Source organism: Plecotus auritus, assembly GCF_963455305.1.
Source record: "Plecotus auritus genome assembly, chromosome: 1".
NCBI lineage: Eukaryota > Metazoa > Chordata > Mammalia > Chiroptera > Vespertilionidae > Plecotus > Plecotus auritus.
Genome location: NC_137770.1, coordinates 33,210,137 through 33,236,873, shown reverse-complemented (window position 1 = coordinate 33,236,873; position 26,737 = coordinate 33,210,137). Strand labels below are relative to the sequence as shown.

At 46.7% G+C, this 26,737-nt stretch overlaps 1 pseudogene across 1 annotated transcript; it reads left to right on the top strand.

Annotated features, from left to right (window-relative positions):
• Positions 1 to 4,218: 4,218 nt before the first annotated feature.
• LOC308257530 (U2 small nuclear ribonucleoprotein auxiliary factor 35 kDa subunit-related protein 2-like) lies at positions 4,219 to 26,302 on the top strand (annotated as a pseudogene). The gene is made up of 4 exons: positions 4,219 to 4,247; positions 5,580 to 5,670; positions 13,767 to 14,639; positions 26,114 to 26,302. The product of its transcript is annotated as a U2 small nuclear ribonucleoprotein auxiliary factor 35 kDa subunit-related protein 2-like (transcript).
• The last annotated feature ends 435 nt before the right edge of the window (positions 26,303 to 26,737 follow it).

The following is a 26,737-nucleotide window of genomic DNA, read 5'->3' as shown; positions in this document are numbered from 1 at the left end:
GTGTTTTTTTCCTAGGCTTTGATCATTAATCATCTTCAGCTCTTTCCTGCCATCCCCACCTAAAAAAAAAACAACACACAAATAAACACAGCACAACAAAACAAACCCCTTCCCCCGTCCCCCCACACACTGCCATTTCTGGAACCCACTACAAACATTTACTAGGCAATTTGTTTGGTCTTGAGTACACTGAAGATATGCACTCAATGTTTTGAAGGCTGATTCTATGGGGAAAGTGCCAGTCGGTTCTCCTTAAGGTTGGTGGAGGCTTACTCAGAGCCCTTTTTGGCAGGTTGGCCAAGCTGATTGGCTTTGAAATCACAGTCTGGCCCCTGGCTGGTGCTGCCCTGCACTTGAGCCAAACAGATGTGTCTCTGCAGGCCTCTCCATCTGACAGCAGCCAGAGAAAGCCTCGTTTGTCTTTAAAAGGGACCCCCTACCCCAGACTCTCCTTTTGAAATGATATTAGAAATTCTGTGCTGCAAGACTCGGTATCAGCAAGTGTCTTTCCCACATCTCAGACCCTATTGCAATGGTCTGGGGAATTCTGGACCCACCGGATAGGACCTGGGCTCCCTGAGACAGCAGACCTCCAGAGATCACCTCGCTCCTGTGCTTCCAGCATCCACCCACACCTTCCAGCAAAACATCTCAGCTTTTCATGAGCACCGGAGTGGCCCTCTACCATGCACTTTCATTTGGTTCCCACCACAGCTCTACTGGGTAAGGTTAGATGGAACCTATGAAACCCCTGATATGCTACTGTCTTTGTCCTGGAAAAGAGACAATTTCAGGTAGTATTAGCCCCATTTTCCAGATGAAAGATAGTTTACAATTTTTTTCCAGTAAGTGGAAGATTCAGAGTCTCAACCCAGAGTTGATTCTATATCCGCCACCCTTTAAGTTTCTTTTTTAAGTTATAAAACATTTTAATCACAAGCAGGAACCTGTTTATGTAGACATCATATTTTATACAGAATCGAAGCCTTCCTTTAATTTCCTTCCCTCTCTCCCCAGAGAGATGCACCATCTGACTGTGGTATTTATCACCCCCACGTGTGACTTACACTTTCACGCCATGTAAATGTACCCATCAATATGTGACGGCAGGGTTTTACATTTTCAAATTTTATTTAATTGATATCAGACTACGGTTTGCTTTTCTTTTTTTCTTCTGTGACTTTCTTTTTCATGTGTCAGGCATCTACCCATGATGCTGTAAGTTCATTTATTATAACTGCAGAATACTATTTCATTATTTGATAAGCCACCATTTATTTATGTTTTCTGTTTAGTGTGCATTCTGTTTTTTTTTTTCTAGTTTTCCACTACTACCCACAGTCCTGCAGTGAACATTTTATATGTGTCTCTTTGTGTGTACACTTGAGAATTTCTCTAGGAGTGGATTTCTGGGTCAAAGAGCATGCACATCTTTAATTCCATTGATCATTTCTGGATTGCATGCCAAAAACGGCTGTGCCAATCCACACTCCCACTAGCCACGTATGAGAATTTTCTTTTCTCCACCTGCTCATTAATGCATGGTATTGTTAGACTTTTACATGTTGCTGATATGATGGTGTAAAATGTTATCTCTTTGTTGTTTCCCTATTTCCTTTCCTCCTTTTTTAAAATAACTTCAGAAGAAGAGAAGCCACACTTGCAAAGATGGTCTCTGACTGTGCCGATTTGTTTTCTTAGGGGAGGGAAGGAGTAGTTTCGGGCATGGGTTGTTTTGCTCTGTACCATGGACACCTGAGATTCATAGCACCCAGCACTGCTGATCATCCTTCCTTTGCTTGAAGAATTTCCCATGAGTCCTGCCTCCCTAGAATGAAACCGTAACCCGATTCACTAGCCTCCCAAGGAACCAGATTTTACACAGGGCTTCCAATCTGTCAATCAGACATCCTATATAATAAAAGGCTAATATGCAAATCAACTGAACGGTGGAATAACTGGTCACTATGATGTGCACTGACCACCAGGGGACAGACGCTCAAAGCAGGAGCTGCTCCCTGGTGGTCAGTGCACTCCCACAGGGGGAGTGCCAGGCTCATGGCTGGCTCATTAGCTGGGCTCACGGCTGGCGAGTGCAATGATGGTGACGGGAGCTTCTCCTGCCTCTGCGGCAGCACTAAGGATGTCCCACTGACGGCTTAGGCCCGCTTCTAAAGGACATCAGTCGGACATCCCCCAAGGGCTCCCGGACTGCAAGAGGGTGCAGGCTGGGCTGAGGAACCCCTCCGAGTGCACGAATCTCATGCACCAAGCCTCTAGTACCCATATAAATACAAATTTGGAATTTGAAGAAGGAGGTGCTGAGTGGAATCTAGTTGGGTGAAATAATAGAGACATCCTGGTTTTGGAAGCCACAGTGGTAGAGCTCCCAATGGAAGCACCCTACAGGCAAGCTTAACCATGGAAACTGCTGAGATGGGATTTCCACTCAGCAATCGAGGGGCAATTGCACACTCTCCCAGAATGCAAGTTTAATTCTCTGGCCCTCTGACATATTCCCTGAGATAGCCTTTATTAAATTCCTTTGCTGCTTAAACTTGCAGAAGTACATACTGTTTGCGACTAAGAACCCTGTCATCAGCCTGGCTGGCATGGCTCATGGTTGAACTTTGACCTATGAAACAGGAGGTCACAGTTCGATTCCCGTCACAGCACATGCCCGGGGTTGCAGGCTCGGTCCCAGTGTGGGGAGAGCAGGAGGTAGCCGATGGATGATTCTCTCTCATCATTGATGTTTCTATCTCTCTCTCCCTCTCCCTCTTCCTTCCTCTCTGAAATCAATAAAATATCTATCTATAATAATAAAAGCGTAATATGCAAATCGACCGAACGGCCATCTGGACGACCTTCCAGATGAAGCCGGGGCTGCAGCCGCAGGATTGAGGCAGCCACTGTGGCTGTGAGGGAGGGATCGAGGCAGCCGCTGTGGCTGCAAAGGCCTACTCTTGCATGAATTTCGTGCATCAAGCCTCTAGTATATATATATATAAGAGCCTAAGCTATGGTTACAACTGGAAGGACCGGAATGACCAGTCAACCAGTCGCTATGATGGTTGAGCACTCAACGCAGGAGCTGCACCCTGGTAGTCAGTGCGCTCCCACAGCCAAACTCCCACAGTCCCTCCCCGCAGCTGGCCAGGCCCAATGGGCCCTGATTGCCCTGATCAGGCCAGTGGCCAACCTCCAGCGGTCCCTCCCCCTGACCAGCCCAATAGCCAGCCAGGCTAGGGACCCCACCCATGCGTGAATTTGTGCACCCGGCCTCTAGTATATATATATATGTTTAAAAAGAATCCCACTGTCATGCTCACTTTTTGAGGTCTTAACTATTTGCTAGTGCTTCATCTGCTTGTTGTCATCCATCTCTCAAGCACTCTGCAAAGCCAGCATTATTAGCCTTGTTTTAGAGATGAGAAAACCAGGGCATGGGAGAGTAACTTACCAAGAGCAAGTGGTGGAGCTGGGGTTCGAACCCAACATTGACTGACTGCAGAGTCCATTGGTGGAAGCTCATCTCCTCCCACACAGAAGTCTTGTGGAATTGTGCAGTTTAGATATTAGGTTGCTCTCTTGCTTTTATTTTTTTCTTCATGGCACTCACACAAGCTGGAATGATCTCATTTATATGTTTACTTATATTCTGTCTCTTCCAACAGACATAGTTACTTAAAGAGCAGGGACCAGTCCTTGTTCATTGTATGTCTAGCCCTGAAATCACAGTTAGATAGTAGGCACTCATAAATATCTGTTGGGTGAATAAATGAACTGAACCAACCTACCATGGATTTCTTTAGGGAAAATAATCCTACCTGCATTTCTACTGAGCTCAAAATATTTTCAGTATTCTCTTGCATGTATTCTTTCATTCAATAGTAACAGATTACAATGTCTATGTCTCTTAGAGCTTGAATCTAATGCCTGCTTTTCCTTTCTTCCTGGATATTTGAAGTCCTTCCAATATCTATTCAAATGTGCTGCAATGCCTGTGCCCTGGGACTGTTTCCCCACAGCCAAGATGGTCCCAGGGTGTCTCGGGCCAAATGGAAGGAATAGAGCTAGAAAGTTGCTGCTGTTGACAGATGCTCTATGTATCTCTGCTACAGCCCTACTATGAACCAGATCTCAGCCCTTGTGTTTGAATGAGTTAATGGAGCCAAGATATCCTCAGCTTTTCACCTGTGAGAGGCTTGAGGCCAAATGGCCCCCGTGAATATGTCAAACATCTGGTAGGTGCCAGCCATTCTGTTTATGACCCCATTCATTTCACTCATTATCCTTTCCCATATACTCTCTATGCCATGCTCTTTTGGGCTAATGTCCCATGACCACTAGCTTACAAATAACTATGACTGAACATCATTGTTCCATGGCCAACGCCTCCTCCAACCAATTCCTTGAAGATGGTTTGAGTTGTCTCTTCCCTCTTCCTCTTTTGTCACCTCTTGCTCACTCTTAAGGGCCAGAGTGGAGAATTGTGATTGTTGACAGGATTGTTGACAGCTCTGCTTCCCCCTCCTAAATCCACTCACACAGTTAATTCCTGACACCAGAGCACTTAATGGATAGAAAGAACTTTGGGGAAAAGGAACCATGAAAGGGAAAGAAATCCAGACTAAAACATTAATGTTTTAGTTTCCCTTAGACTGTTATATGGTAAACTACCTGAGAACATAAAGAGTGTGTGCTTTTAGGGGTATCCAGGCCTAGTTGAATCCCAGTTATTCTGCTTACGGTCTATAAGACCTTGGGCAAGTTACCTACACTTGACCTCTCTGAAACTCAGTTTCTTCATCTGTAAACAAGTCTTGTGGAATTGTGCAGTTTAGATATTATGTATGTAAGTCACTCAAAGATCAGGCACTTAGCAAAGCCAGGTCAGGTCTGACTTGGAGCACTCTCCATTCCTGGCTCTCTGTCTGCCCAACACAGACAGACAGAGAGACACACACAGACACACACACAGGTACAGACATACACACAGACACACACACACAGGCAGACACACATACCGTTCTCCCACATATATACACTTCTCCCCACACTACACACATATATGCACATACACATCATACCCACATACATATCATACATATCATACCTACACACCCAGACACATATACACATATACACCCTTCTCCTTACATACACACATTCCTTCCACACACCTACCACATGATACACACTACAATACATACCATATACGATACTCATACACACAACACATACAAACACACCATTGCATACCACAGGGATACATACACACACATTTCCCCCACATACATGCCCCCCCACATATACCCCTACCCCTATATACATACACCACATACACACATATCCAGGCCAGTTTCTCATCTACTCAGCTGACTTGGTGAAAAAGGAGACTCTGTGCTATGATCTGAACACCGTAAGGCCATTTGACTTCACTAGGAGAAGAAAGGATGCAGTTTACTTCTCTGAGAAGTTCAAGGAAGTAAATGGGGGAAAGAACAAAGTAACAATTCAGGGAAGAGTTTCAAAAACCTAATAAAAACCCCACCAACTCTGCTATTTGGTTCCAGTTCTGCCCAAAAGGTCTTGGAGAACAGCAGGTCCAAGCTACTGCCTGAAAAAGCCAGGGTTGGGGTGATGATTTGCCTGCTCTTTCAACAGGTAAGTTCAGTTGGCTTCTTGTTTTACTCGGATGGACTTGCTGGAAGCGATAAGAACCCTCAGAGCAACATCACCTTCAGACTATATGGGGTGTTATATTCTTCCAAATGCCTTGAATGTTGTTGTGTGATTATGGAGCAACCCTTGGGATGTGTCACAGCTGACAGCCATCTGCTCTTGCCAAGCCCTGTGAGCTTTGGCAAAATAGTAACTCATTTAGATTCACATTGAATTATGGCTTGGGGCTGCAGTCACCAACCAGGCAATGTGAAAAACATACACACTCCATTTATTGGCGTGTTTTGTATTACATATTATGATCTTTGCGGGCAGGGGAGGCGGGGAACAGGTTGAACAGATGCGTTTCAAGAAGGGAATTAAATTTCCTGAGCACTAGGAAGTTCAGCCCCAACACATATTCTCTCACAACATCCACGTGAAATGGGTGCTGTTTTTCTCCCCATTTTATGCATGACAAAACTGCCTTAGGTTGGTAACCTGCTCAGAACAACACTACTAACCAATCAGTGGTAGAGTCAGGATTCACCCTAGGTAGCTCGTCCTCCGGTGCTATACAATATATTGCCAGGGGGCAAGGTCAAAGGCACACTATCAGGAGGAATTAACCTTCCTCGTATGTTTTCTATAAGAACAATTAATGTTAAATTATAGTTTGTGTTGGAGAAACACGCTTGCTTCGTAGGAAACCAGTGAGAAAATCAGCTGTGCCTCTCACAGGTGGGAATGACCTGGGGTCTGGCTCTCGTCTCTGCTCTCACTCTCAAGCACTCGAATGATTCTTAGTGGTATTATTGGCATTTGGGAAGGAAAAAGACTGTCCTGATTACTGTGGATATGTAGCATCCCTGCCCCCAAGGACTAAATGCCCACAGTGTGCCCAGTCATTGTAGCTGAAACAAGTGTCCCCTCCCCATGTCCCAATCCTCCCACCCTGCTTAAGAGCCAACGAGAGGGCATCTTGGTGATGGCTGAGATGCTAGGGTCCTAGGGGGCAGCACCTCCTCCTGTGGGAGTGGTGGAGTTTCCACTGTACAGAGGAGGAGGAGAAGGCTGGCCTGGGGACCTGAAGGAGGGGGCTGCGTGAAGGGGGTAGGGATGAAGAAGGGAAGAGACCGAGGTCTGGAGCAAGGGGTCTTCATGAAAGATCAAGTGTGCGCAGGCTCTCCTTTATAAGCTAAAGGAGCCTCTGCTTTCCTCGGCCTTCTGCTTTCTGAGATTGTAGGCTACTCTGGGCTCGACCTGGAGAAGGCTGAGTGCGTGGAAAGCATTCTGGGAAGGGGCCACAGGTGCTGCCACGCCATCTTGCAGTGGCTCCAGCCAAGAAGGAATGAGCAAACCCCCTTCACCTCATGGCAGGATCACCTCTTAAAAGACTTATCATCTTGCTGTGGCCCAGGGACCTCTCTAAGGGACAGAGGCATTGTAGGCATGGCTCAGGGATTTTAGAAGGTTGCCCCAGGTGGGAGGCCATTTCAGATGGAAAGTCCCATTTAACATTGAGTTATATACTCCTTTCAGGCTAATCTCAACACAGTTGCCAGAGTGATCCTATCTATAATAATGAAAGGGTAATATGCTAATTAGACCAGATGTCTTCGTCTTTGGGATGTCCTTCCTGACAAAGCCAGGGCCAGAGGGAAGCCAGCCGGGTCCTGGGTACCCTCGGGCCATGAGGAGGAAAGCAGCCCGGGTCCCAGGTGCTGGAGGGAATCCTGTGCCGGCAGCCGGGGGAAGTAAGGCTTATTCTTGCATGAATTTTCGTGCATCGGGCCTCTAGTTAAAATGTAATTCTGCTCAAAACCCTCCAGTGGTTCCCCATTTCACTCAAAGTAAAAAGCAGAGTTCTCACAATTGCACCCAATGTTCTACACATTTTGTCAATGATTACTTCTCTGACCTTACTTCCTTATCCAGTGGTCGGCAAACTCAGTAGTCAGCAGAGCCAAATATCAACAGTACAACGACTGAAATTTCTTTTGAGAGACAAATTTTTTAAACTTAAACTTCTTCTAACGCCACTTCTTCAAAATAGACTCGCCCAGGCCGTGGTATTTTGTGGAAGAGCCACACTAAAGAGCCCCATGTGGCTTGCGAGCCGCAGTTTGCCAACCGCGGCCTTATACTACCCCTCTCATTCACTCTGCTTCAGCCACATTCCTCTCCCTGGAACATATTGCTACAGCCTCGGGGCCTTTGCGCTGGCTGCTCCTCTGCCTGGAATGCTCTTCCTCTACGTACCTGCATGGCTCTCCCTCACCTTTTTAAACTCGGCTGAAATGTCGCCTTTTCAGGGAGGACCATGCTGACCACTCTTTCAAGTAGCACACAGTCCATCCCTGATCCCTAATCATTCCTATCCTTCTTATCTTACTGACATTTTTTCCATGGCAGCTGCCTTCAAAATCTAACATATTATTAGAAGCTGTATTTGTCTCTGTCCCCTCCCAGGGACATGATGTCCATCAAAGCAGAGGTTTTGTCTGGCTTGTTCACTGATGTATGCAGTGCCTAGAACAGGGCCAGTGGGAGCTTAATCAATATTATTGAATGAAATGCTTCTCTTAAGTTGGAATTTCTCTGTAGAAAGGGGCTCAAGGGATCGAATTGAAAGCTTTTCGATGCTTCCCATGTTCATACTTGCTGGGCCTTCTCTCAACGTGCACGCTTTCAATTTGATCCTCGTACAGCCACAATACCCGAGAATCTAGATGCCCTCTGCATAACCTTGACTGCTTGCTCTGCTTTGCCGATTGGGTTGCACTGACCCCGTGAGCCACCCTTTGGAGCGCACCTTAGCCAGTTACACAGCTGCTCTGTGGAACTCTGCAGTGGTCTCTCCCAGCCTGCATTCTCTGGGCTTCCTGGTCTCCTGCCCAAGTCGCTACTTGATAGTCCATGAAACAGAATCCACCCTCCCCCACAGCCCCCCCGCCGCCGCCCTGCCCCATCCTTGAATGGGCATTCTCAGTGCACACTCCTAGCTCTCCTAGAATCTGTCTTTGTTTTTTATTGAGCCAGAAGTTTGGGAGCTGAGAGGCAGAGGCAGATGAAAAGCAAGGCATGCAGCCACACACTCCTAGACAAGAGAGTTAAAGGATTTCTTCCAGGCCGGGGATGAGATGCTTTGTGTTATTTTAATGAAAATGACACAGAGGGGCCAGAGTGAAGACAAGAAAATAATTCAGAAATTCCATAAGTTAGAATTGATCAGCAAGTTCAGAATTCTTTAAAATTCTAATGAGCTTTCAGCATTTGTGCTGTTTGCTGGGCTTAAAGAAGCACACAAAAAACAAAGAACAAGAATTGCTTTTAGGTAGGGCGATGATGTCTAATGCATCTATTTTCCTCACCATGTTCAGATTTCATTTCATTCTGAGATCCCACTAAACTCAGGAGGTTGCCTTTGGGTTTTCAACACTGCAGGGGATAATATAAATCTAAATAATAATAAAAAGCCACTGCTTTTATTAGACTTTTATTTTATAAGTTGATGGAAACATTTCATATAGGCATTAGGTTTTGTAACCCAATCTTGGTACTTGCTGAATCCCAGAGGGGCTGTTTCACTACCTGGGAGTTCCTGGCATTTGCATTATTTCTCCAAGGCAGAAGGAGAAAATGCTTTCAGGGAGGCAGAGTAGTGTTTTATTTGAAAGAATTCTGTTTAAGGTATACACACACACACACACACACACACACACACACACTATAGGTTTTTTCTCTCTCTCAAGCTATAGTATAAAATTATAGAGTTTTGGAATTCAAAGGACCTAGAGATAATCTGTTCTAACACTGGCATGTTACATATGAGCAAGCTTCTGCCCAGACAGGTTAAGTACCTCATCCAAGGTCATCGGCATCTGGTGGAAGAGACCAGACTACAATTCAGGTTTCCTGACTCAAGTCTAATTTTCTTTCTGCTACACCACATTGCCTCCAAAATAAGATAATGTCTATGAAATCATTTTGAAAACTGGAATCCATTATACAAGTATTGGGTGGGTAGAGGGAGCATGATAATGAGTTTCTTTCTTCAGAGACAGGCCTGAGGAGCTCAGGTCTTTTTCCAAATGAAGTAAATTCACGTTATGTGAATCACATGTCAGATTTCTAAATAGGTTCCTGGGAATGGCCTCCAGCAAATGAGCATCAGAGAGGTCAAACCAATGCATTCTTCATTCCAGCACAACAGTATCCCCTTTTACCTTCCTTCTCACCCTCTCCATCTACCTCCCTCTAGTGTCCATTTTTAGTTATTGCATGTATGTCAATAGGCTATATACACATTACAAAATGTTATGTATTATTTATTAAAATTATCTGGCCTATTTTTTAATACCAGCAGCTTTCATCAAGAGCAAATTAGAATGTTTTTACATCAACGGGAATAATTGGCTAATATAAAGACTTGGATACTATTTTTAAAAGTCTTTAAAATAGTTTTATGATTAGAATGAGGACATATTTAAAGTTTGGTTATTAAATTATTAATAGATTAAATCACATAAAAATCCTTATAATTAATTTAAATGTTTTAATTATGAAGAAACATTAATTTTTCAAGGTAGAAGGACAATTAAATTAAATAACATGATTTATTAAAAGTATTAATTATTACTTTAACTACTTGGAATACTGAGAATTACTAAATATTATTGCAAATACTTGAGGGAGTAAAATTTTATTTTGGTGCTATTAATACATTAATTCACTAAATTATTACAATAATGGTAAATAATTTTTTATTAGTCTTATGTTGCCCTCTCTCTCTATATATACATCCCCCAAAATGTATACACACCTTTGAGTAATTATAAAAGCAGTGTTTATTAAAATACATTTCATTTTCAAAATTGAGCTAGCAGTCCTCATTCATTACAATTTCTTCTTTTTTCCTTGAAAGAAGCTTGTCCAACATTTCAGTATTCTAACCTGACCCCTTGTTAGTGTGTGAAATATTGGCAAGAATGCTCACAACTCACTGGAAGGAAATTCTTTGGTAGTCTTGCCTAAAGGCTCTGGATCCAGTAAGACAAATAGGTTGCTAACCAAGTCTATAAATCCAGACCCCATTTTCTGACTTTGAAAAAGTCCATGCAAAAGTCTGAGTGATGTTTACAAATAAGAGCCTGTGTCCCACCATGCGCCCAGCTCCTGTCAGTCTGTGACAAATCGGCCAGCGTGCAGGTGAGAAGTGGGACTGGGCCTCTCGCCTGCACCCGGCACTCCAGCAGGCAGGAACGGCACGGTGTCTGACGAAGAGGCCCCGGAGAAGGGTGTGCTGACGGCTGGCCAACTGCACACGCAGGGCTGTTGCCACAGAACAGGAGACGCTTTGGTAGATCAACTCTCTGCACAGAGGCGGAGGGAGTCGAGCTGTTAACAGACTGAGTGTAGAATACAAGGAACAGGTAATGCGGGTCAGAAACTACGAAGTCGCAGCAGATGTGGCAGGCAGATGGCATGTCAGGCACCCAACCTGGCAGAGAAGTCCTGTGGACACCTGGGGAGGCTGCACCCCGAGCGTCTGCTGTACACTAACCACACCCAAGCAGCGCAGGGTTCTGGAGAAGCGCAATCTCCCGAAATGGAGCCAGTGCGGGCAGCCAGCAGAGCAGTGCTGGGCAGAGCGGGGCTCTCGGGCAGAAATGGTCACGGGAGGATGCGGCAGTGCCAGCCGGAGACCTGCACACACTGGGCTCAGCTGGGTATCTGGCCGGGCACCTCGGATGAGACATCAGCCGGTGGAGACTTTTCTCTCTCCCTTTACCAACACGAGAAGAGAGGGAGGGCTGAATTAGTGGTAGAAGCAGGTACCTTTGCTGGGAGCCTTTTAAAAAGACACAGATGTGTGGTGGCTATTGGTGTCACCTGGGATTTACTGCCATAAATGGGTCAGGTGTAAAAAAAAAAAAAAAAAAAAAAAAAAAAGGCTGTTAATGGATGCGGAAGAGCTGAGAAAACACTGGGTAAGCCCTGAGCTGCTCAGCATGGGTTGTGCTATCCATTCTAAGATACGGAATGACTGAAATCACTGGTCAGCCAGTGTCTTGCCTGGGATGCCTCTGAGGAACCCTAAAAAATCTTTGGGGGGCCTGGGGATGGCTTTAGATTCACCCTCCACTTCCATCAGCACATGGTGGTCCAAGAAACAGGTCGGCAAGAAAGTCCAGGCTGAGAATTGACGTGCGGGAGATGCCTAGTCCAGAGGAATGTTGTGATTGTGCGGGTCCAGTAATTCAGCCGTAAGCGTCTTTGCCATAGACAACTTTGCCACAAGCAATTTCGCCACCTAACTAATTGGCCATAGGCAATTTTGCCTAAAAAGGAGAAAATCTTAACTTTATTGCAAAATACAAAAGATTTGAATACATTTGAAGTGTGTGTCGATTCATAGCCATCCTACTGAAATAACTGAATTTATTTTGGGGTTGTACTTAAGCACTTGTCGTTGAAGTCTTCTGTTACATAGCATTATGCGTTGTTTTTCTTGTTGATGCATTTCCTTGTTCAGCATCACGCTTTTTCTTTTTCGCTAAAATTTCTTCCTTCATTAAGAGGCGTTTGGGTTTCCAAATGCCAAGATGCCAAGACGTAACAGCTTTCTATTGCGTTGCGGAAGCCTCTGCCCTGTTTGTTCTCGACATGTTGTCACATGGCCATTGATAAACGATCCTAAGGTCCATGGGAAATGTGGACTAAGATTTATATCATATAAAAATGGAAGCACTTCATCAATGGAGAAATGAAACCAAACTGTCAACCAGTTATTTTATCTTTTTTACAGCAATTGATTCATCGATGGAGAAATGAAAGCAAATAAGAAAAACCTCAAACTGTTATTTTATATTTCTTATGGCAGTCAATTCGTCAATGGAAAAATGAAACCAACCAACCAAACAAACAAAAACCCAAGCTGTCAAACAGTTATTTTATTTATTTATTTTTTATTTTTTACAGCAAGTGCTTGTGGCAACGCTGTCTGCGGCAAAGATGCTACAGCAAAGTTACCCAGAACTGTGATTCTGGAGCAAAGTGGATAATCTCATCTCCTTTGCATGAAGGGCGTGGCCCCTGGGGCAACCCAAAAGCAGAGAGGGATGCGAGGCTCAGCCAGTTCACTGTGCAAGTCCTTGGCAGGGCAATAAATCCGTCCAGCTGAGAAAACTGTTGACTGATAGCACCAAACCAAGCAAGTCGGGCCTTAATAGACTGATGCTGGTTGGCTGCTTCCTTTCTTGAATTTGGTTCTGTTCACAAAATACTGATTTAAGGCACTTCTGACTTTCCAAACTCCTCTCACACCTGCATGAAGAGGTGATATAACCTTGGCTTTAAGCAGGAAAGGCAAAGGGAACAAGGCAGGAAGCAGTGAGGATTTACTTCCAGGCCCCAGATAGTGTCCTCTTGGGGTGGGTGTTTCTAGAATACACAGGTGGCCTGGGGCTTTACAGATAGAGACCTGCGTTTAAACTGGCATCAGCTGGGAGTGTCAGCGGAGTAGAAGGCATGGTTCTTACCCTCCTGGAGCATGTAGTCAACTAACAAATCAACAACAAACCATATCAGAAATATCTAGAAATGTTTCCTTTAATTGGCGTAAGAGAGACTCTAAATGAATGTGGCCTGGACAGTCCAGGAAGGACTGAGGGTGGGAAGAGGAGATGCCAGGAAAAGAAGTAGGCTCATCTGGGCTGGGCCTCTGAGGTGGGGTGGTGGGAGCTTGACTTAGGTTTTGTTTTGTTATGTTAATCCTCATCCCAGGATATTCCTTTCCATTGATTTTCAGAGAGAATGAAAGGGAGAGTGGGAGGGAGAGAGAGAGAGAGAGAGAGAGAAAGAGAGAGAGAGAGAGAGAGAGAAGGCGCCTCTACTGCCCTACTGGTGCCAGGGTTCGAATCTGCAACCCAGGTACGTGCCCTTGACTGGGAACCAAACCCGTGAGCCTTGGGTGTGCAAACTGATTCTCTAACCACTTAGAACACTGGTCAGGGCTTGGCTTAGGTTTTAGAAATGGAAAGAGAGGCTGGCGACATGGTAGCGCCCCAGATGGTGATGCTTCCGAACAAATGTAGCCAAAGAAGTACAGGGCTGCCCTGAAGAAGGAGAAAGGAAAGAAACGTCTGCAGGAACTCACTTGATGGAGAGACTCGGGACTCTCACAGAAGAAGGAGGAGAAAGCTTTTATTGAACAACAACAAGAGAAGCTGTTGGAGATAGAGAGGCAACAATTACATGAGGAGTGGTGGCTGTGGGAGCAGAGGCACAAGAAGAATTCAGAATAAAGAAGGAAAAGGAAGAGGCACCTAGAAAACAGCAGGAAGAACAGGAAAGTTAAAAGGAGAATGAAAACGGTAGAGAAAGAGAGAGAAGAGGAGCCGGAGCTACAGGAAGAAAGAGAGAGAAGGCTGGCGAGGGTTGAAAATGAGCTGGAAAATAGAGCAAATCCCAGAACCACCCACAGACTGATGAATGATGGAGAAATGGTGAATGGTGGAGCTAACTGTCCATTCTACAGTAAAATGGGAGCTTGCAGATTTGGAGATAGGTGTTCACGTAAACAGTTTCCCAACATCAAACCCCACCCTTCTTATCAGAAGCATGTTTACAGTGTTTGAATGGAGCAGTGCTGAAGGGATGACTGTGACCCAGATGCCAGCCTGGAGGGCAGCGAGGAGGAGACCTACCCTCGAAGACGTGCTCCCCCAGGTCAGAACATGGGGAAGGTGATCCAGATCAAGATCAGCTGCAACGTGAAATCTCATCTGAGGGGCAATGTGTATGTTCAGTTTAACGGGTGATGGTATACAGCATGGCAGCTCATGCAAATTTCCTGCCCTGTGACCCCATGGAGAATGGCAATGTGTGATTTGTATGAAATACAGCAATGCCCAATGCAGGGTTCTTGTTCCAGCATTACAAAGGGTTCAGCAATCTGGAGAAAGGCTGTGCATAGATTAAATAAGAGTCCAGAGATGAAAGATAATTTTGAAAGGCATTGGGGGTCAGAGGAGCTTCAGCTAAATTAGCTAAAGTTCTTGTCTCAGGACCCTTGCTTTTTATTAACACAATTTGTCCTTAACCAAGGTGGAGATAATACACTTCAAAGGGTAGGGTACAGAAGCCTTGTCAGATTGGGGAATAGCCTACGGCTGTTAAGGTGTTTGGCCAACAGGAGGCAATAACATGTAGATTAAGAAGCCCTGAGCTGTCTGGCAGCAAATAATCATCCTATTCCGGTTTGGGGGAAGTGCTTTTCAGCCATTCCAACAGGTGATTACATATGTGACTCAGCCCTTGTTGAGTCCCCAAGTTTCATCAACCTTTTGATGAAACTCTTGCAATTATGACATGCTGGAATTGGCTTCCGGCAGCCCAAGAGCTCCCATATGGAGGTTGTTTCATAGATGGTGGAGGGAAGGTAATGTGTCATGCAAGCATGCACGTGGCAATCTCCTGGGCATTTGCAATTTCTGGCTATCAACCTGAGCTGCAAATGCCAGGAAAACTCCGTGGAGACTAGGCAGCCCTGCTGTCCTACACAAAAGCCTCTTGGGATGGGAGAGGGGTAAATACCTCTCATTCTTTGACTCCCACGGAAAACCAGTGCAAATTAATGTCTCAGTAGGTTATTCTGCACTTATCTGTTTGCACTTGGGGTTGGTAGAATGGTTTCTACCTGCATCTACCTAGTCATACAGAGGAAGAGATACTTGGGAGAGAAGAGATCAGGGTCCTGAGAGTGCCCTTGTTATTGGTCTCATTCCCTTATCATCACACACACACACACACACACACACACACACACACACACACACACGCAAAGATAGAAAGCTAGCTCTCTAGATCTGAGAGTATGGGCTGACTTCAACCAGAAAATGACAACAGGTCACCTGAAAGGAAATCTGTCAAGGGCAGGAGTTGAGGCTTTGCTGGCTGAGCCTTGGGAACTGTGGCATGGTCTATGGTAGATTCAGCAGGTGGTCCACAATGTGTTAGCTGGCATGTGGTGAAGAAAACCCCGTCCACATCTGATGGGTTGGAGTGGCCCTGTTCAGTGACTAGAGTTTGTCACAGGTAACATGGCCACAGATGTGGGAGTGGAAGGAGCTATGCCTTGAGCCTTAAGTAGTATCTTATGCAGCCTGAAGGCAGTGGTAGAGTCTAGAGAGACTGGAGCTAGGCAGCTGGGCTAGCCCTGTTTGAGTAAGTGTGACCTTGAACACTGCTCCTGTCTCCACAGGCCCCTTCCTGTCTTGCTGAACAGGGGTGGTGCCTGAGTAACTGAATCCCTGAAGAAGAGCTGATAGGGGCAGCCTCAAGGGGTCCCTCTGGGGTCTTGGCTCCCTAGCAGGCTACAATAGGGTGAGGGACCCTAAAAAACCAGGCAAAGACTGGGGATCCTTGTAGGAAATTGTGTGGAGGTCGAAGCTGCTGGGCTTTGAGATGCTCGTACAATTGCTTATTTGCAATTGTTGCCTCTAAATATCAAATAGATCTGGTACATTCTCAGTGTCACTGAGTTATCAACAGCTCCTCACCACCCTGGAGAAGGCACACGGGACTGTAGCATGTTCTAACAGCTCATGACACTTGTATCTCCAGGGGGCTTCCTCCTAAATTACAGGCTGTCATCTAAAGTATGTGGGACATTTGGTATTGGACTTAGCAGGTGATACATGTAATGTGTTAATTGAACCTGGGGAGTAAAAGAAAATAGATCTAAATACAAACATGGGGGAAAGGCTTCTCAAATGGAAACTGATGAGTATGAACGGCTTACCAATAACTTCTAACAAGTTGTTAAGTTGGTTGCAATAATTCATTTAAAAACAGAAAGTCAACTTTCTCCGAATTTGTATTGCCCGTATTTGCTGCTGTCATTCTCAGTCACAGCTGTCAATCACTTTGAAAGCCAAGATGTAAGAAACTGTTCAGGGCCTCTTTGATCTCTCCCTGGAGGACAAGTGCTCCTTCTAGAGTATTCTCTGAGGCTGTGCTAGGACTAGTGTTAAAATGGTCCTGGAATGAAGTTCTGCCCTTCCTCTGGGAAAGACTATTCCATGGCTAGATCTTATCACAAAGACAAGTTCCCCTTGATATTCTTTTCCAACTTTCTGTTCTAAATGTCATCCTGGCAATCATTAATCACAATGAATAGCAAGTTATAATTAATAGAGGCCCAAATCATTCAAGTGGAAGATTACTCTTTTGAATTCTTGTATATTTCTTGGAAGATGTCCTTGAGTTAATTATTTAGTATTTGGGATTTTTTTTCCTTTTAGCCACAGTCTTGTTTCCAGAAAGAACAAATTGATCACAGTACTGTGGGGGAGGAGGGGATTATGTATAATGTATGCAGGAGACAGATGTTAAAAATAAAAACAGGGCTCTGGGGGGTTTGCTGCCCCCCCTGCTGGCTTTTTCGAACAAAAAGGAAAGCTGAGGCCAGCAGCAAGGAGAGGCTGGCCATGTCCTCCCAGCGGGGGCAGATCCCAAGGATGCTTCTAGGGCACCAGTGAAATACAACCTAAGAGAGATCTGACCATTGTCAGGTTCTCTTCAACGTGGGACACAGCGGGTGAGGAGAAGAGGAGGTTTTCAAGCAGATGGGAGGGTTTGGCGGCTGCAGATTTCTTGAGGCCTGCCATTTAGTACACGGGGGGTCATATCTTTTAGATGGAGCCATCCTGTGCCCCCAGGAATAAAAAAACCACATCCACGTTGGGAACCCAGGACGTCAAGAGCTACTTGTAAACTGGAACATGGAGGCAACCATTCATCAGTGAGACATGTAAGAGTGCAAATTAGAACTATACAGCGATAGGGTCGCTGGTTCTGTGCCCAAGGGGGAGGGGCAGGGAGTGTGGAAGTTTCCAGAGTCTCCACACTGGCTTCCTCTATCCCTGACCTGCTGGCATTGCCTTAGCAACTTAGACAGCTTGGGATCATGTTCCCAGGTACAATTGATATTGATGTCCTACATTATCTTGTTGCTCTCTTCGTGCCACTTGTTTTTAAAAGGGACACAGCTGTGTACTTATTCTCTAGACTCAGCAACTACTGGGTTACAAAGCTCCAGAGAGGAGTCCTAATGCATCCGGCTCTAGGCAGTTTTCAGCATCACTCGGGTTTTGGGTTACAATGCCTGGGTCCCATTCCTGCTGACCTAGCTTCACCCTGCTGGCCTTGGGGAAGCCTGATTCACAGGATCTTCATTGTGAAGGGTTCTGTGACAGAGAAATGGAGCAGCCTGGGTATTCAGACTGGAATCCTGAACTATGCAAGAGTGGGGAAGGAATGGTGCTTAAGACAAGTTCTAAAATTCATTCATTCATTTCCTCATCAGGCATTAACATAATTAGAAATGCAATTTACTGCAAAGTGAGTTCATGTGGCTTTTAAAGAAAATTGTTTCACAGCACTCAATCTTTCCACATTGAAATACATTGTTGGCAAAGATGCCCCACTTCTCCTGCCCCCCATATCCATACATAATTTTAACATGGCTTTGCAGCTTTCTCCTTGGGAGAAGGAATCTCTCTCTCCTGTGTAGAATCTGGGCTGGCTGTGTGACTTGCTTCCACCAGTAGAAGGTGGCATAAATGAGGGTGTGCCAGTCCAGAGCCTGGGCCTCAAGAAGCCTTGACCACTACTTCTGCTCTCTCTTTAAAACCCTGTCACCTTGACAAGAAGCCCAGGACATCCTAGATCAGTGGTCGGCAAACTGCGGCTCGCAAGCTGCGGTTTGCTGCTCTGTTGACTAATGAGTTTGCCGACCACTGCTGTAAGGCATTACCCTTACCCAGAAGTTTTGACTTCAGGTTAAAGACATTAGTACATTATTAAAATGTTTTTTAAGTGTTTCTCCCTAAGGCAGTGGTCGGCAAACTCATTAGTCAACAGAGCGGCAAACCGCAGCTCGCGAGCTGTATATGGCTCGCGAGCCGCAGTTTGCCGACCACTGTCCTAGATAATCTTACAGCCTGCTGACCTCCAGACTCATGTGAGAGCCCAGTCAAGGGGAGGAGAGCTACCTGCTCCACCTACAGCTCATGTCAGTGCGTGAGCCCAGTGGAGGCCAGATTTCCCAGCCTACCTGTAGGCTTGGAACCAATAATCAATGTTTACTGTTTTAAGCTACTAGGTTTCAGGATGCTTTGTTACACAGCAATTGCGAAGACACACACACACATACACAGCAGGAATAGTTTATATATGCATCAACACTTCAGTTGGCAAATAGAACCAACACCCAAATTTCCCATCAAGTATTCCAAATGCATTTTTAGCAATGAGCAGACAAGGCAGATTCTGTCCACCAAGCCTGGAAGAATTGATTATTACTAGGAATTTCAAACATGCTCATCAGCCAAGGCCATGGGAGGTAAAGAAAGTTGTGGCATGTTTCCTGAGAAACCAATCCACTTTGGATAGCCCAAACAGGGCTGGTTCCAACAGTGGCCAGACTTCCAGAAGGGTGGGGAGTTGCTATGACAACCAGCACACTCTCATGGCTGGTTTTTGGGCAGGCATCCATCAGACACACCTTCCGTCCTGTTGGCAGCCTCGCCCCCCACCCCACTGCCCACCTCTGTGGTCTGCAGACCTGTTCATGTAGCACAGGGGGCCTGGCTGCCACATAAGAGGAGGGTTTGCAGACCCCGTGGAGAGGAGCTGGGTCTCCAGTGCTTCAGGACCATGAGGCCTGCCAAGTGGACTTGGAGCTGCAGGTGGGCTGGCTCCTACCTTTGCATGGGAGCTTATTGCAGCTCAGGGCGGGTGAAGGGGCTCAGGAAAGCACCGCAAGGAGAGGCTGGCCATGTCCTCACAGAGCGGGCGCTCTCGTTCCCGTTCCTGCTGCTGGACTGTGCTCTAACAGGCCTAGGCAGAAAGGAAGCAGGGCCCGACCATTTGGGAGGTGAGCCACAAGGTCCTGCCTGCTCCAAACCCTGCTGCAGCCTGCTCTTCTCTCCCCCAGGCCTGGAATTCACCATTAGGGTCATACGTTGGCCCTTTATAATCACCACAGTGCGTGTATTATCTCTTTTGTATTTTTCCTCACCCGTGTGAGGCAGGTGATATTATTCCCACTTTTGAAGAGGACATTGAGGGATAGGTACGTTGACTAACCTGCTTGAGGTTCTGCTTTTTTGTAAGTGACAGAACTGGGATTTGAACCCAGGTTGCCTGGTTTGAAGGGCGCAGCTATCACCCACTGTGCCACAACCGCTCAGACAATCAAGGGCTGCCTTTGAAGGGCTGTTGTATAAAAGGACAGCTGTGAGCCATAGCCCACCAGAGGGAGTGGGGCAGAGAGCTACATAAAGTCATTTAAGTCAGTATCACCTCGTAGTGAAAGGAGATGAGGCTCCTGAAATGTTCAGGATCCGGGTGGGAGCATGGGGTGGTTCAGACACCAGTCAGGTGCACTTGTTCAGCTCTCACAGCACCTTGCACACCTCATTCTCCCAGGTGTCATGCTGTGACCCCATTGGTGACTTTCTGTCCTCCGGTGAGAGCCCTGTGAACTTGAGGTGAGGGCTTATGGTGGGGGCACTCAATGACTGCGGGTCCACGTGCCTGGGTCAGGGGAGGCCAGGCCAAGGAGCTGGCGTGTCAGGCAAGGTAGGTCCGGTTTTGCCTAAAATGGCACCCAGCCTGGCTGGCTGGCTGAGTACCCCCCACTCTTAAGGGTAATGCAAGGTCTCTAAGAAGAGGACAGTTCACTCTCGAGAAGTTCAGAGTAAGGGGAGACCCCTTTGGGTGGCAGCACAGAGAGAAGGCCATGTACAGGTGGGTCTTCGGTCTGGGCCTTGAGAGCGAGAGAGCATCATTATCCATCCCTTGCAACCTACCACCATCTGGTAGAGAGGCCTGCTGGCTAGGGCGCTGTGGATGAGAGTCTGAGAGAGATTTGCTGCTGGTACAAGTTTCTCCCCCTTCAAAGAATTTTTCAGAACAGAGGGCTCGTCATGTGGCTGTGGTGCCAAGAAATGGAGACATCATAGCTATTTCTGCCGATGGAGGTGGGTCAGGTAGGAAGGCTTCTCGTATGCTGAAGCAGTAGCTGGGGGCACTGGGACCATTCCCAAAGGCTGGCAGTGCTGGGACGGGGCAACCCCAGAGCTACGTGTGGACCAAAACCTGGAGCAGGGATTCCTCCACGTGGTTCTCGGCCTGCCTGCCTCAGGCTCCCATGGAGGGCTTGTTAGACGTACAAATCCCTACACCCCCAAATCTCCTACCTCGGAATGAAGGAGGCTGGGCCTTGTTTACCAGTGTCTCCTGGAGATGCTTCTAGCACACTAAACTGGTGAACTGCTGCCCGGAGGAGACCTGTCCCAGCCCTGCCAGGCAGCAGGCAGCCTTGCATACAGGCTCCACGGCTGGGTGGGCAAGCACAGGCTCCTTCAGTCTTCTATTTTTAAAATATATTTGCATTGATTTTAGAGAGGAAGGGAGAGGATGAGAGAAATAGAAACATCGATGATGAGAGAAAATCATTTATTGTCTGCCTCCTGCCTGCCCCATATTGGTGACTGAGCCCACAACCCGAGAATGTACCCTGACTGGGAATTGAACTGTGACCTCCTTATAGGTCAATGCTCAATCACTGAGCCACACCACCTGGGCACTCCCTTGGTCTTTACAGTGGCCCTGTTCTCCACACATTCCCTCCGTAACAATTGGCTTCCTAACATATCTGCACACCAGAATTGCATAGGAAGATTTTTTCTAAAACAGTGGTCGGCAAACTCATTAGTCAACAGAGCCAAATATCAACAGTACAACGATTGAAATTTCTTTTGAGAGCCAAATTTTTTAAACTTAAACTTCTTCTAACGCCACTTCTTCAAAATAGACTTGCCCAGGCCATGGTATTTTGTGGAAGAGCCACACTCAAGGGGCCAAAGAGCCGCATGTGGCTCGCTAGCCGCAGTTTGCCGACCACGGTTCTAAAACATTGATTTTAAGCCACCATCCCTAACCAACTCAAATAGGATCTCAGAGGGTGAAGCCCAAGCATCTCCATGTGGACTTTGGTGCTCAGTCAAGTGAAGGGACCACTGGGCTCTGCCTTCTCTGGGTCACACACAGGTGACACCAACAGGTGACCCATCTTTAAATCAGTGTTCAAAGACCATAGTCCATCACAATTATTTCAGTGTATTTACTCAGGGTCTGAATTTTTTTCTTTTTAATTCGGGGTGGTTCTGAGCCAACTAATTTTTGAGTTTTTGGAAACCAGAGGGAGAACAATGAACGTGAACTTGTAGGAGGCAAACTGAAACAACACGCCATCTGCAAGAAAATCAGCATAAATTCTCCAAATGGCATCAGGCTGCCAAGACAACTCTCCAAGGCTCCGCTGTCTGCCTCAGTAGAGCACAGGCCCTGAAGAGGTTCAATTATCCTCCACACATGTGTTCTCAGGGCGCCCGGCAAGGGAAGGGACTGAAATGCTTAATAATCAAGTTCCCAGAGTTTTAGCATACATCAGAACTCAGCTTGCATTTCTTTTATAGCTTTGATTGCTAATAATTAGCCAATAATTCAATTGTAATACTTGCATTTTAACCTAATTGAAAAAAATAACTGATAGATGGCTTCATTATCATGGACACACATCACATTTGGATATCCATTCATTCATTCGACAAGTATTTGTCCACTATGTGGGAAGTACTGAACAAGCCATCCCTGCTGTTGAGTTGCTTATGGGAAGGAAGGTGTAATATTGGAGAGGGACTACAAATTAAAAAGTTTAAGGGAGATGTGATTCAGCTCGGGGGGGAAATAAGGACCTTTTAGGGAGGAGATGGAATTGGAGTGTGGCCTTGGGAAATAGGCTGGATTTACAGATGCATAGCTTAACGGCATCAGGGAGGAGGAATGACAACATGAAAAAACCACAGAAGTAGGTGGGTATATAATAGGTTTGGGAATAGTGTGGTGTTCTGTTTCTTTAGCAAGAGATTGGGGAGCTCTAATGTTAAAAAGAGGGTGATGTCGGGTTATAGGATGGCAGGCCTAGAAGTAGGGTGCTCATGAAAGACAGGACCAACTGATCCTGGGAATCTTTTCCATTAACTCTGCATACAGTCTTAGAGTCCTTTTCCACACTGCACTCCACACAGCCACCACTGATCAATTAGCATTGGCTCATGAGGAAAAATTCATTCCACACCCCTCTTTGCCCTTTTGAAGTCCAAGGAATTAGCATTTTATTTTGGAGACAATGACTGAAGGAAACAGCTCCCCTTGCCCCAGTTTAAGGGATGATACAATCAAACATGATCCTTTGGATGATTAATCTGACAACAGAGCCTGGAAAGGACTGGGATGGGGGCAAAAAGTAGTTGAGGCTGTGAGACCAGTGAGGAGGTGGCTGCCAAAATTCAGCAGGAAGTTTCAACAGCCACCGTCAGGGAAGTGACAGTGATGATGGGGACATAAAGGAGAGGACAGAAGCAAGAGACCTTTTAAGGGTGGAATTGACAGAACTGGAGGCTCTCGCCTCATGGATACTGGGGGCTGGGAGGGTGGTGATCAGAGGGCTCCAATTCCGTAGGTGAGACTACGCTAGTTCCAGTAGAGGAAAGGCACTCAGGAGAAGCAGGCTGCGGCGGAGTGGAGGGTGAATTTAGTTCTGGCGTATTGAGTTTGAGAAGCTGGCTCCACATGCAGAGAGAGACATTCAGGAGAAGTTCAGAAATGTGGAACCATGGTCAGGGAAAGGAGGAGCAGTACCTGCTCCTGGCTGGTACCTGGGGACTCTTGGATGTTTGTTGCTCTGCAGATGCCTGACACATAAGCGTATGTGGAGAGGTGCTAAGGACACTCCTGGATTTAGGAGCCTGGTGCTTTCTGCCTTAAAATGCCCCCTCATGGGCCCTGCAGTCTGGATTGGAGAATCATGTCTGCAGATGATGGTTGAAGGTGGAGGAACAGATGAGATGTTGAAGGGAAAGAATGGAAAGGAAACAAGAGGAGGAGGGGAGGGAAGGGGAGAAGGCAGAACACAATAGCAACCTGTGTGTTGAAGTCATTGTAGAATGAGTTGTGCTTTTTTTTTTTATCCTCCTGAGTCTAATTGTTTCCAGCCTATTTGAAAACATCCACTGTCATGTACTAAATGCCTTTGGCGAATATAGCCTCCTTGACACCATCCCCAATCCCTCAGGTTCAGGAAATGATCCGAAGCCCACATACCAGTGGGTAGATATCAATGGCTGGCACCTGGGGACTCTTGGACTTTCGTTGCTCTGCAGATGCCTGACACATAAGCATATGTGGAGAGGTGCTAAGGACACTCCTGGATTCAGGAGCCTGGTGCTTTTTGCTTTTTGCCTTAAAATGCCCTCCCTTGTGGGCCCTGCAGTCTGGATGCAGAGCAGGGGTTTCCCAGGGCCAGCTAGCTGGGCATCAAGAACACACAGCCTCTGCTTCCAGCCAAGGAAGCCGCTCAGTCCAGTCCCTGCCAGACGAGCAGCTGGCTTTGTAGGATGGGAAGAGAGTGACTAGGCTGGAGCTTTTGCACAGGGACTTGCTGATGCCGTCCAGAGCATCTTCTTTGGCTCACAGACTGAAATGGGGGCGTCCAGCCAGGCCCCACCCTGAAACCTGCCGGCTGCCAGAGCACAAACATGGAGTGCTGTGGGCCCTGTCTGCACATGCTCAGAGACCCAGACCCCGTATTTAACCAGTTTAAGCACCTGGGTGGTTCGAGAACCAGGATGCTGAAGCAGATAGCAAGAACATTCTGCGGAGATATGCTGGGAAAAACCCTTATAAACGAGGTCACACTATGTAAATTCACAGTCAAAGGAAAACGCATATCGATGCCTGAATTGTCTTTAAAGCTCATCTTTTTGGCTATCTCTGTTGCACCCCTCACCATCCAGACTCCTCCTGTCCTCCATTCTGCATGAAGCGTTCCGAGGGGAATCTCACCCCTCTGCCTCTGCCATACCTGCCCCGCCCTCCTGCTGCTGTTCTCTTCACAGCATCTGCCTTGGCCTCCCTTAAGCTCCCATTGGCTCCTTGGCTGCAGCTCCCCTTTTGGCCAGGTGGGGCTTGTGCGCTGCCTGGAGTGGCCACTGCTTGGCTGGAATCTCCTGTTTCTTAGCAGGTGACACTCTTGCCCTCCTGTGCAGGGTCACGGCTGCTTTCTTGTCAGGGCTGTTAACCACACTTATTTTGCCTTGTCTTTGAATTAGCCACAGGTTTTGCCCTTCTTCTGAGACATTTTTAAAAAAATATATATTTTTATGGATTTCAGAGAGGAAAGGAGATAGAGATAGAAACATCAATGATGAGAGAAAAATCATTGATTGGCTGCCTCCTGCATGCCTCTTACTGGGGATAAGGCCCTCAAGCTGGGCATGTGCCCTGACTGGGAATTGAACAGTGAACTCCTGGTTCATAGGTCGATGCTTAACCACTGAGCCAGGCCAGCTGGGCTGAGACAATATTTTTTTACTCCTCCCTGATATCAACCTGGAAAGGTGGTAATAATCATTTTGGTGATATAGTAGCAGTAAGAACTAACACAGATGGCAGTTACTGTGTGCCAGGCAGTGTTTGAAGACCCTTACAAGCAGAACTGACTTTATCCTCACCATAACCCTATAAGGTTGAGGTAGGCACTATTATTATCCATTTCACAGATGGAGAAACTGAGGCACAGAAGTTAAGTACCGTGCTCAAGGTCCCATAAAGCCCTGAGCACTGTGCCTGGACCATGGTAAGCCCTAGGTAAACACTAGCTGCTGGGTTATTACCATTATTGGTTCATGCCTGCCTCCAACTCATTGTGATCTGAGGAAATGCCTCCTCTTCCTAAGCCTGCTTCCTCATTTGGAAAATACGAATCACCTAGAGCTCCCTTCCGATTATAATCTTCATGCTCTTTGCTCATCTCACTCCTGCTTTTTTGCAGAATGAGTTCTGTTTTCCCGGGAGTTTATCTCTCCAGCTTTTCCTGGATTTTGCACAGAAGTAATTGCTTGACTGCTCTGGAATCTTCAAGAAAACAACTTGCAATAATGCCCTGGGGCATGTCATGGGCTCCCCTTTCCATCTGAGGGCTGCAGAGTTGCAGCTCCCTCCGTTGTCTCCAAGAGCCTTCATTAAACCAGGCTGTGATACTAAATTGATGTTTTTCAACCCGAATCCCCGCTGGGAGAGGCGAGGGAAAAGACGTGAGAGGCTGGGGCAGTCCTCAATCACACTTCTCTGGTTTGATCTTGTACCTCCACCGCCTTGAGCAGACGGGGCTCCACCACCTGGGATTTGACCAGAACTGAGGTTAGAATCAAGGGCTCCCCCTTGGCCATCAAAAGGTTTCCTTCTCTTAGAAGAACCACAGTCACAGAGGGGATGTTGGTTTCGCTTCCTGATCTGGTGCCATTTATAGGCGATTGAAGTTCGGAGCTCCCAGTCCCCCAGAGAGACGGGCAAGCCCATGGGCCGGTGGTGTGGGCTTAAGACCATGATGCAGGCAGGATGTCCTCTGATCCTGTCTCGTAAAGTCCAGGAAAACGACACCATGGGGACTCTGGCCAGGGTGCTGAAGGACAGACTGTTAAGAGAGAACACTGTCTGAATCCTGCAGAGCACAAGGCCGTGCCCTTGCCAAGCAACACGGGGGAAGCCTGCTGGGTATTAATAGCAATAGCTAACATTTAAGGAGCAGTTACAATGTGCCAGCTGCTGTGCTAAGCACCATTTAATCCTCACAATGACCCTCTGAAGTAAGTCTTATTATTATTATCACCATCCACACTTTGTAGAAGGGGACACAGGTTATGAGAGGCTGGAACACTTGTCCAGTCACACAGCAATGCCAGCGCTGACACCAAAGCCCATGTGCTTACCCCCTGCATTGCACTGCCTTCTTCCAAGGACCCCCCCGTGCAGGCAAGGGGACCCAAGGGCAGCAGCTGAGAGGCTGTTTTGGCCCCACCTTTGGACTGAGTTTGCACCTCAGGGGACCTCAGTCCCAGGTCTGGGTCTTGGTGATGCAGATTTGGAGGGTCTG